The 8608-nt window shown below is 35.3% G+C and overlaps 1 pseudogene; it reads left to right on the top strand.

Annotated features, from left to right (window-relative positions):
* Positions 1–990: 990 nt before the first annotated feature.
* On the top strand, positions 991–6462 carry LOC143668179 (DNA-directed RNA polymerase I subunit RPA12 pseudogene; annotated as a pseudogene).
* The last annotated feature ends 2146 nt before the right edge of the window (positions 6463–8608 follow it).

Raw genomic sequence — 8608 nt, 5'->3', positions numbered from 1 at the left:
CAAATCAATCTGGAGAGCCAGCAGACCTAAGAAGGCATGCGTGATCGACATAAACTCAACAAAAATTAACATGGCCACAGATTCATTTCTGCCTCCCTAAGCACACATGCTTGTGGGCAATCTTAACCAGACACAGCCAGGGAAAAGAATTCAGGGATACATAGTTAAGCTTAGCCAAATGATACTGTAAAGCCACAACACTGACAAATAGAAATCTCAACAGGAATCACAACTCTCTAAATATATTTCCTCCCTGATGGTTCTAATCCTTTATTATAGAAAGAGAAATTATCATGAGATACAGCTCAAGATTCTGGACTTATTAGCCTTTAGAGCCATTAATAACTTTGGTCATAAATGAGAAAACCTTTGCCTCCAAAACTTTCAGAAGTACCAGGTGAGAAGTTTCGATGTATCTTATTCCAGTAGCTCTGCATCACTACTGAAAAGCTCCTTAGTTTCTGTCTCTTCTCTCAGAGAATCAAGATTCAAATGAATAATTTTGCTTGCATTTTTATCAGAAAAATTTAACAAGCAGAGGATTCCATTTATTGGATGGTAAGCATGTTAGACTTAGCCTTTTGATTTTCTTTGGATATTATCCAAGGGCCACTAGCTTCTTTTCGCTGTTTACATGTTGATACTTAGCTTTTCATTTTCTTCTACAAAGACATTAATCTGGTCTGACTGTGTGATACTTTTCTCTCATAAAGACCCAAATTTATCTCCATTAGTGAGGAAACCAAATTTTAGCAAGTGTATTCCTATTCTTTCCCAATTTCCAGTACAGTCTCCACTGCAGGCCTGCTAATTTAGCAAACATCAGTTTAGATTTCTTCACCGATTGAATGTGCCTCTTTAACTTGCATAGACTTCTAAAGAAATGAAATAAGGCAGATTTGCTTCTGAGAGAATCAGCACGGGGGTAGAGAGCGATTTCCTCTTTTCATTTCTCCCTGTAGCACCCGACACTTGGCGCTATAAACGACGATGGCTCCCCAGAATACCCAGCACCCAGGAGAGCAGGTCTGTACCAAATGTGCAGGGGTTGCTGACCCATTCTTCCCACTAGGGCCAAATGGTTTTCTGCAGACACTCTTATGTGAGTCAAAATCCTTTACAAGGTCACTTCATGCTATTGACACACTTGGAAATGGAATTTGGAACACCTGAATTCATTCAATCATATTGCCTCATTAAAAAGAAAAAGTAGTTAAGGTGAATTCACATCAAGGTTGCTAAATAAAGTTAAATCATAATGGACATGAAAATCCAATCTTTCTTTAACAAGCAATTTTGTCCCAGAAAAACTCTGTAATTACTATGAAGTGAAAAATATTATATATCCCAGAAAACTTTTCCAAGGGGCTAACCGGGGGCCCTCTGCCTCAAGATTGTCTGCCAGCATCATCTTATACCCACAAATATGCAGACATGCTGGAGGGGTTGAATCCAATTACAAACAACAAGGAAGTTGCATAAACATTTTGTCTTGAACGGGTAGAAAAATCTGTTAGTGTACAATTTATAAATCAATTTCCTTCCTGTACTGATAATTTATTCAAATAAAATAAGAAAGTTACAAAGTAACTTTTGAAAAAATAAGACCAAATTACAGAAGAACTTATGCAGCTGTATCCAAAATGATTGATTTTTATGTCATCATTGTATGTGAATTACAAAGGAAGTCATCTTTCTAGAATCTTATCTTTTTTTCTTGAATCTGACATTGAACATTTTCTACCACTCAAAATTTTGCTCATTTCTAGATCTTTTCTCTCTTGTTTATGTATCGTTATTTCTTTATTCCATTGTGATAGCACTATTGATAAGTTTTACTTTTTAGAATATTTCTTTTTTTCTTTCATTTGCTTCCCCAATACAAAAGCCATTCTCTATCTTAGTACACTTCAAGGTCTGCTATTATGTGACAATTTCCTTTCCCTCCTGTTCCCTATTTCCAACATATAAGACAGTAATTCTGGCACGGATATAAAATTAGTTTTGCTCAATAGATTTCTTGTCATGCATGTGCCCAAAGCTTCATTTACCTTCAATTTAGATTTTTGTTTTCCTCTGGTGACTCATTTTGCTGCATCTGTGTTTATTCTACAACCTGTGGATAAGGCATGTTTCCCTGGATGGGAACTGGCTGAACATTCGCTGGTGGTTGGCATGTGTTAGAAATTCCTGAGTGTAGTTCAGGGGTGCTGTATCTTCTGCTTCAGATATTACTACTCCTCGTACAACTTCTATGTGGTAATCAGCTTAGAGCTTATTTGTTCATCTCAGGGACATTTTTCCTTGTTGATTTACTTAGTGTATTCCATATGCTTTTGTTGTATATCTCCCTGTTGTAAATAAATACAAGTCTGACTGATTCTGATGATACAATGTCAGATACTTAATTATGATGATGTTTTGCCTCTGTTCATACACCAAATTTGGTCACAATGCTTTGTTCTCTGTCCTTTCTAAAATTTACACTGCACATCTGGAACTTTTTCATGTGACAATGCAAACCCATCCCAGCCACACACATCTTCATAAATGGCTCAAAGGCTATTTTTATCAAAATATTTGTCATGCATGGATTGGTGCTCAAATGTATTGGGGATATTTTTTCTTTCTAAATGTCTGGATTATTTATCCTATATTATGATTTAATCTTCTTTCTGAATATGCCCCTTAAGATGTATATCTCACTTTCCAAGTTTGTGTAAGAAAAGTATTTGGCAGAGAAAACAACTTATTCAATAAAAGTTTACACTGGGATAAATAATCAATGTCAAACCCTTAAAATTTGCATTTCTGGTACTTAGGAGAAGCACAGGCATTTTAAAGTAATTGAATTTAAGCTTAGATGTTACAAAACTAGACTTATCACATACATAGAGGGAAATTTTGTAACCATTCCTTCAGATTGTTTGATAACTCCCTTTCTTACCAAGCTATGTGGTTCGGAGAGAAAATAGCTAATCACAAATTATCCATCGCCTAGAAAAAAAAAACCTAGACAAGAGTTGAATTGCTTCAACTGTAAAACTGGGGAACTGATCTTGTCCCACTGTGACCCCTGACTGTCCATCTTGTCAAATGAATAATGATTACGTAAAAAACCTTTCTGTGTCAGAACCATATTCCTTTCTTATGTATTAGCTAATGCTACCTGTATACCAAATAGATCAAATAAATGCATAATAACTTAAACACTAAAAGCTTATTTCTTGCTCAGGTATCAACATTGGATAAACAGGTGGACAGCGTGGTCCTGCATGCTATCATTCAGAAACAAAGTTTAATAAAACTCTGCCATCTTCAAAACATGATTTCCAAGGTTATCCAAGGTTTCTGTCTTACAGTCAGAAAATAAAGGTCTTGGAGGAGCAAAAATGGGAGGTTTTTATAGAGCAGATATGGAAATGACAACTATAACGCTCACTCACATTCCATTGAATAGAAATGATAAAGATGGGAAATGTGGTCTGCTTGTGTGTTCCAGGAAGAGAAGACCATGGATTTTTCTGAGCAGATAGGAATCTCTGCCACTATTTTGTAGAATGGTACTATAGGTCATTCACGGGAGAATGTAGATGTTATCTTACATCATTGGGGTGACCACACATTATAATTTTCTTATCACTGTCATGGCTTATACTTATATCCTCAGAATAATTATTAATAGGACTTCCTCTCCCTCTTAAAAGTGGACTGATTTTGGTCAATAATTTATATGATCATTCTGTCAATGAGGACAAATTTATAAAGATAAGAAGCAGAGGAGAGAATTCTCCCTACTTTTGTAAAAGGATACATAAATGTGCCAATTGAAAAGAACTTGCTGTGTTCCAGAAGGAAAAACATTTCATTTAAAATGTTTCCATTTCTATGACAATGAGATTTGGCAAGGTTCTGGACCATATGTCTTTTGCATTCTCTAAACCAGATTGATTAAAAAGGTGTTCGAGATGTTTTAATAACGTATAAATGTATCCCTGTCTAGAAAACATAGCCTTTAAAAAATGTAATTTCTAACTGATCCAAGAAAAATAGATTTTGAGAACATATATGATGGTCTTATCTGCACTCAAAGTAAGTATATCTTGTACATTTTGAAGAGCAAGTTTTTGATAGGTGATATTGTATTCTATAGAAAGGTAAGGAAAGTTTCATAACAGAAATCTGGTACTGCATCCCAGAACTATGGCAGTTCTGGTTACTTGAGTTGATTTTGTCTTCACTTGGATCATGAAAGCACATGTGAAAGTGTTCTTAAGATCGTCCTTAGGATTTCTCAGCACTCCTGGAATTCCTCATCAGAATGAAATATTCCATCCAGTGTGTATACTAGATTTAAGAAATGAAATATTTTCTCACTTTTTAAGTGAGTCAAAATGGAAAGAAAAGTTTAAAGAAAACTCAAAACGACTCATTTATCTTGTGCAATATCTCAATAGAGTGCTTCCATACCTCTGCCACCAGTCTCTTGGTATGAAAGAATTCATGAAACCTGGAATTTGAGCTTAACCTCTAGATAATTCAGGGCAGTTTGTTATAATTTTTATAGTGGGTAACTTAATTTTTATAGAATACTTTGTTAAAGTAATGAACTATGTACACATAGACATATACATACTTTTATATAAGAAATTCATATAAGAATTCAAACATAGGTATGAAAGGCAAGATTTAAAATAGAACATGTTTCCCATCAAACATTTTAATGGATCAGGGCATCTTTTTTCTTTTTTTCATGGTGATCTTCTTTCCCAGGGGTGATGTGAATGTTTACAGCCATTGCACGTTCTTGTGGAAATCTCTCAACTCATAATGAAACACTGTTGAAAAGGGCTTGGACTATTCACTGGCTACAAATAGAAACATTCTGGATATCCTCCTGGGTTGTATTAAAGTGTCTTGTGGTATTATGCCGAGGGAGGGGTGAGTCTTACTCCAATTCTTACAAAATTACTTGAACATTCAAAATTGTTTGGCTGTCCTTGATAGCCAAACCAAGATGGTAGGTACAATATTTTTTGCAGTAATAATAATGTCACCAGAGGCTTCATATATGACAGGCTCAAGAGCAACTCTCTCATTACAATCCTGGATATATCATTCATTTAATATTTTTAAAATTTGGATCTATAAAAATGTGCTTGATACGCATGCCGAGATACATCTTTTAGAAAACATTTAAACAAATTCCTGATTATGAATGAACAAATAAACAGATATACTTAAGAAAGAAAGAAAGGGAAGGAAGATGATAAAATTAATGGTAATACTAAGTTTTATGTGTTTGTCCTTAACACTGTGAAATATGCTAAATATTCCAACAGAAAAACATTAACTTATAATAAAAATTTGGCTGATATATCCCATATCCTACTCTAGCAGTAATTAACATTTCTTTCCATGATAAAATTTTTAAGAGTTTTTGAGTCAGAGGGAAGGATAATTAGCACTTGATATTAATAGGAATACTTGTAATGCAGGTACTCACATCTGCAACACTCATTTATTTAATAACAACTTTCTGCACAAGTCTCCAGATTTTCTGAGCATGTACTTTGTAAGAGCACTTTAGAAAATAAATTTCTCATTTTTAGTAGCGTAAGTGACTCTCACAGAGGTGCATTTTTTTAAAGGGTGTAAATAGAATCAATTAAGATGTGTTGAATGAATAGTGTATATAGTAAGAGTTCCAACGAAGCATGGCTATAAAGCATTGTTGGATGTTTGCTTGATAAGTGCTTCACAAAGTGGGGTTTTATATGCCTGGTATTCAAAGAAAAACACATTATTAAATGAAGGATAAAAATGCTGTCTTGAAGAAAACTTACCTGCAAAACCTTACTGTTCACATTCTGTGAGTATGAATCCCCGTTAAATCTTGGCCTCTAAGATCTCATGAGCAGAGCTGGCTGCTCACTCTTGGAGGAAACAGGATGCTCATAGGAGGAGGGCTCGAGTTATTTAAGCTTAGGTCCTGGCTCAGAAAGGACCTCTGAGTGCTGGAGATGATTTTAAAAAAAAACAAACGCTCTCTTTGGTTAATACATTTCTCATTCCCTCCCAACCCTCGGCTGTCAGTCAGTCATCGACCTTGCCAAGGCCTGTTCGAGCTTCCAAATGAACCTAGATTTCTGCCTGGACTGCAGCTGGTTCTGCCTCTGCCCGGGACTCGGGATATGGTCATCTGTACTCGCTGTGGTTCTCCATCAACGTGCGGGACTTCGAAAGAAAGGTTCACTTGTGTTCCATAAAGTGGGAAAAGCCGTGCCTATGTCGGTGGAAAAAGGGCCAGAGTTCCACAGACCCGTGGTTGACAGACGCTGCTCTCAATGTGGTCATGAAGGATTTGCAAACCACATGAGACAGGTGTGCTCAGCCCATGAAAGGCAGAATGTCTGCCACGCTGGTACCGATTGCAGGCTCCAGGAGAAGGAAGACTCCTGATCTTTGTCATGAGCTGCTCAGCAGTGCCTTCCTCTCCTCTTTGTTGGATGGTGAAGGATATTGAGTCCTTAGATCATCTGCTTATCCCCTCTGATTGTAATGTCTTGCTCCCAGAAGAATTATCAGATCCTCCTGTGGAAACTGTCATTGTCCTCAGAGCGCTCCTATCCCTGGTCTAGTTTCCTTATTAAAGTTATATTTCTCTGTATGGCTATATTATTTACAATCTTTGTTCCAACAGGAATTTAAATGAGCCAGAAGATATATCTGTTCTTTCAGCAAACATATGAACTGCAAAAGATAATATAAATTAGAAGTACATAGGAAAGAGGAGAAGAAAAAACCAGAGCCTGAAATGATGCTATTATTAAAAAGCAGTTATAAGAATTCTTACTTTCCAAATCTATTTGATTACTGAATTTAGGAAAACAAATAATGGGAATTTGGATAGAGAGAGTTCAACTGGAAATTTAACCAAATCTATTTGGTGTATAAGTTTGGACAACAAAAAAATCAGATACTAAAGGATACTAGCACATACTACAGTTGAACAAGAAATTACTTAAATGATAGTTGTGTTTTTTTAATTGCTTTTGAGATAAATGTAAGGCATACAGTCTTTGTAATAGATTCACATGTGGAAAGGTACAAAGAAAAGAGTAAAAAGCACAGGGAATTCCAGGCTACAGAGAAACCCAAATGTTTTATGATATGATATAAATATATTTAATAGGCCATACCATACATGCTGAACTGTATCTTGCTTTTTCAGTTTGAACCAAAAATTTACAAGGGAACGAAACAGTCCAAGAATAATAGGCATATTTAAATTTTAAAAAAAAAGGATCCCACAAGCAAAATCAGTTATACATTTCACTCTTAATATATTAACTTTTAATTCTCTTCGAGAAAACAATTTTAAACCTCTCCTCAGCTATCCCTGCCTAAATATACCAATTCCTCTCTACATATTCTTCTAATAAAACCAAATCATAAATGTGGTTGCCAAATGATGGCATCCATTCTTAACTCAGCCTTAATTAGTGCTAAAATTATGTTAGCATCCTTGATTTGGTATTTGTTTGTTAGTATTATGGTGACAGAGAAACTGGTAACATTCATTAAGCACCATTATGGTCCAGGCACTATTGTGGATGCACAGAAGTGAGGTGGAAAGATCTTGGGTTTAGACAGATAACCTCGGAATTCCAAAGTCAGCTCCAAGATTTACTAGCAGCTTGTACTGTAAGTCCCTGAATATTTCTGAGGCACAATTTTTTCTGAATCTGTTTCATCATTTTTAATACATTTGAAATATCTTACAAAGTTTCTAGGAAATACGTGAATAGTAGAACTTAAAGCACTTTGCATAGAGTAAACACTCAAATATTAGTTCAAATTCATTCCTGTTTTCTGCTTCTTATTCATTTTATCCATTTTTTTCTCTTCATAATTCAATTGCAAAGGTTTATACATGTTTTATATTTTTATAGGAACTCATTATATTTTATATGAACTACTCATTATATTTTATAGGAACTCAAGAAGAACCAGAGGATATTTTATTTCAAGGAATTTGTTGTTAAAATTCTTTCTTAATTTTCTCTTGAATTGCTGCTACCATGTTTCTGTGGTCTAAGTCTAATGTTGTCATTGTTGTTGTTTTTTTTTTTTTCTTTTCTTTCCTCTATTAATCCTTCCCCACTTCTCCTCTCACTCCTTCTCTTTTTCTTCTTTAATTTTGCATGATTCATAATTTATTTGTTATAGTATATTACAGAATTTTGCTCATATATTTGTTTTTACTGGTCCTCTGGATTCCCAGTGACAAAGGCACTTTTCAGTGTTCATCCTCTTCTTACGGAACTATTTTAGGCCATTTGATCTACTATGGGAAAATTCCATGGTTTCCTGGTCAATGGATTCATGATCCATTGATCCCCTGTATCATCCATCTCTTGTTCTACTGAGTCCCCTAACTTCATAGGAAATATGTTTTAACGTTTTTTGTTTGTTTGTTTGTTTTTTGGCTGGAGAGAGGGGCCACATCGGAGCAACAAAAGAGGCTGTCTTGGGGGTGACTCTTAGGCCTAAATTTTAAGTAGACTTGACCTATCCTTTGCGGGGTTAATTTTCATATGAACAA

The sequence above is a fragment of the Tamandua tetradactyla genome, chromosome 24 (genome assembly GCF_023851605.1).
Source record: "Tamandua tetradactyla isolate mTamTet1 chromosome 24, mTamTet1.pri, whole genome shotgun sequence".
Classification (NCBI taxonomy): domain Eukaryota; kingdom Metazoa; phylum Chordata; class Mammalia; order Pilosa; family Myrmecophagidae; genus Tamandua; species Tamandua tetradactyla.
This window is presented reverse-complemented; position numbering and strand designations above follow the sequence as displayed.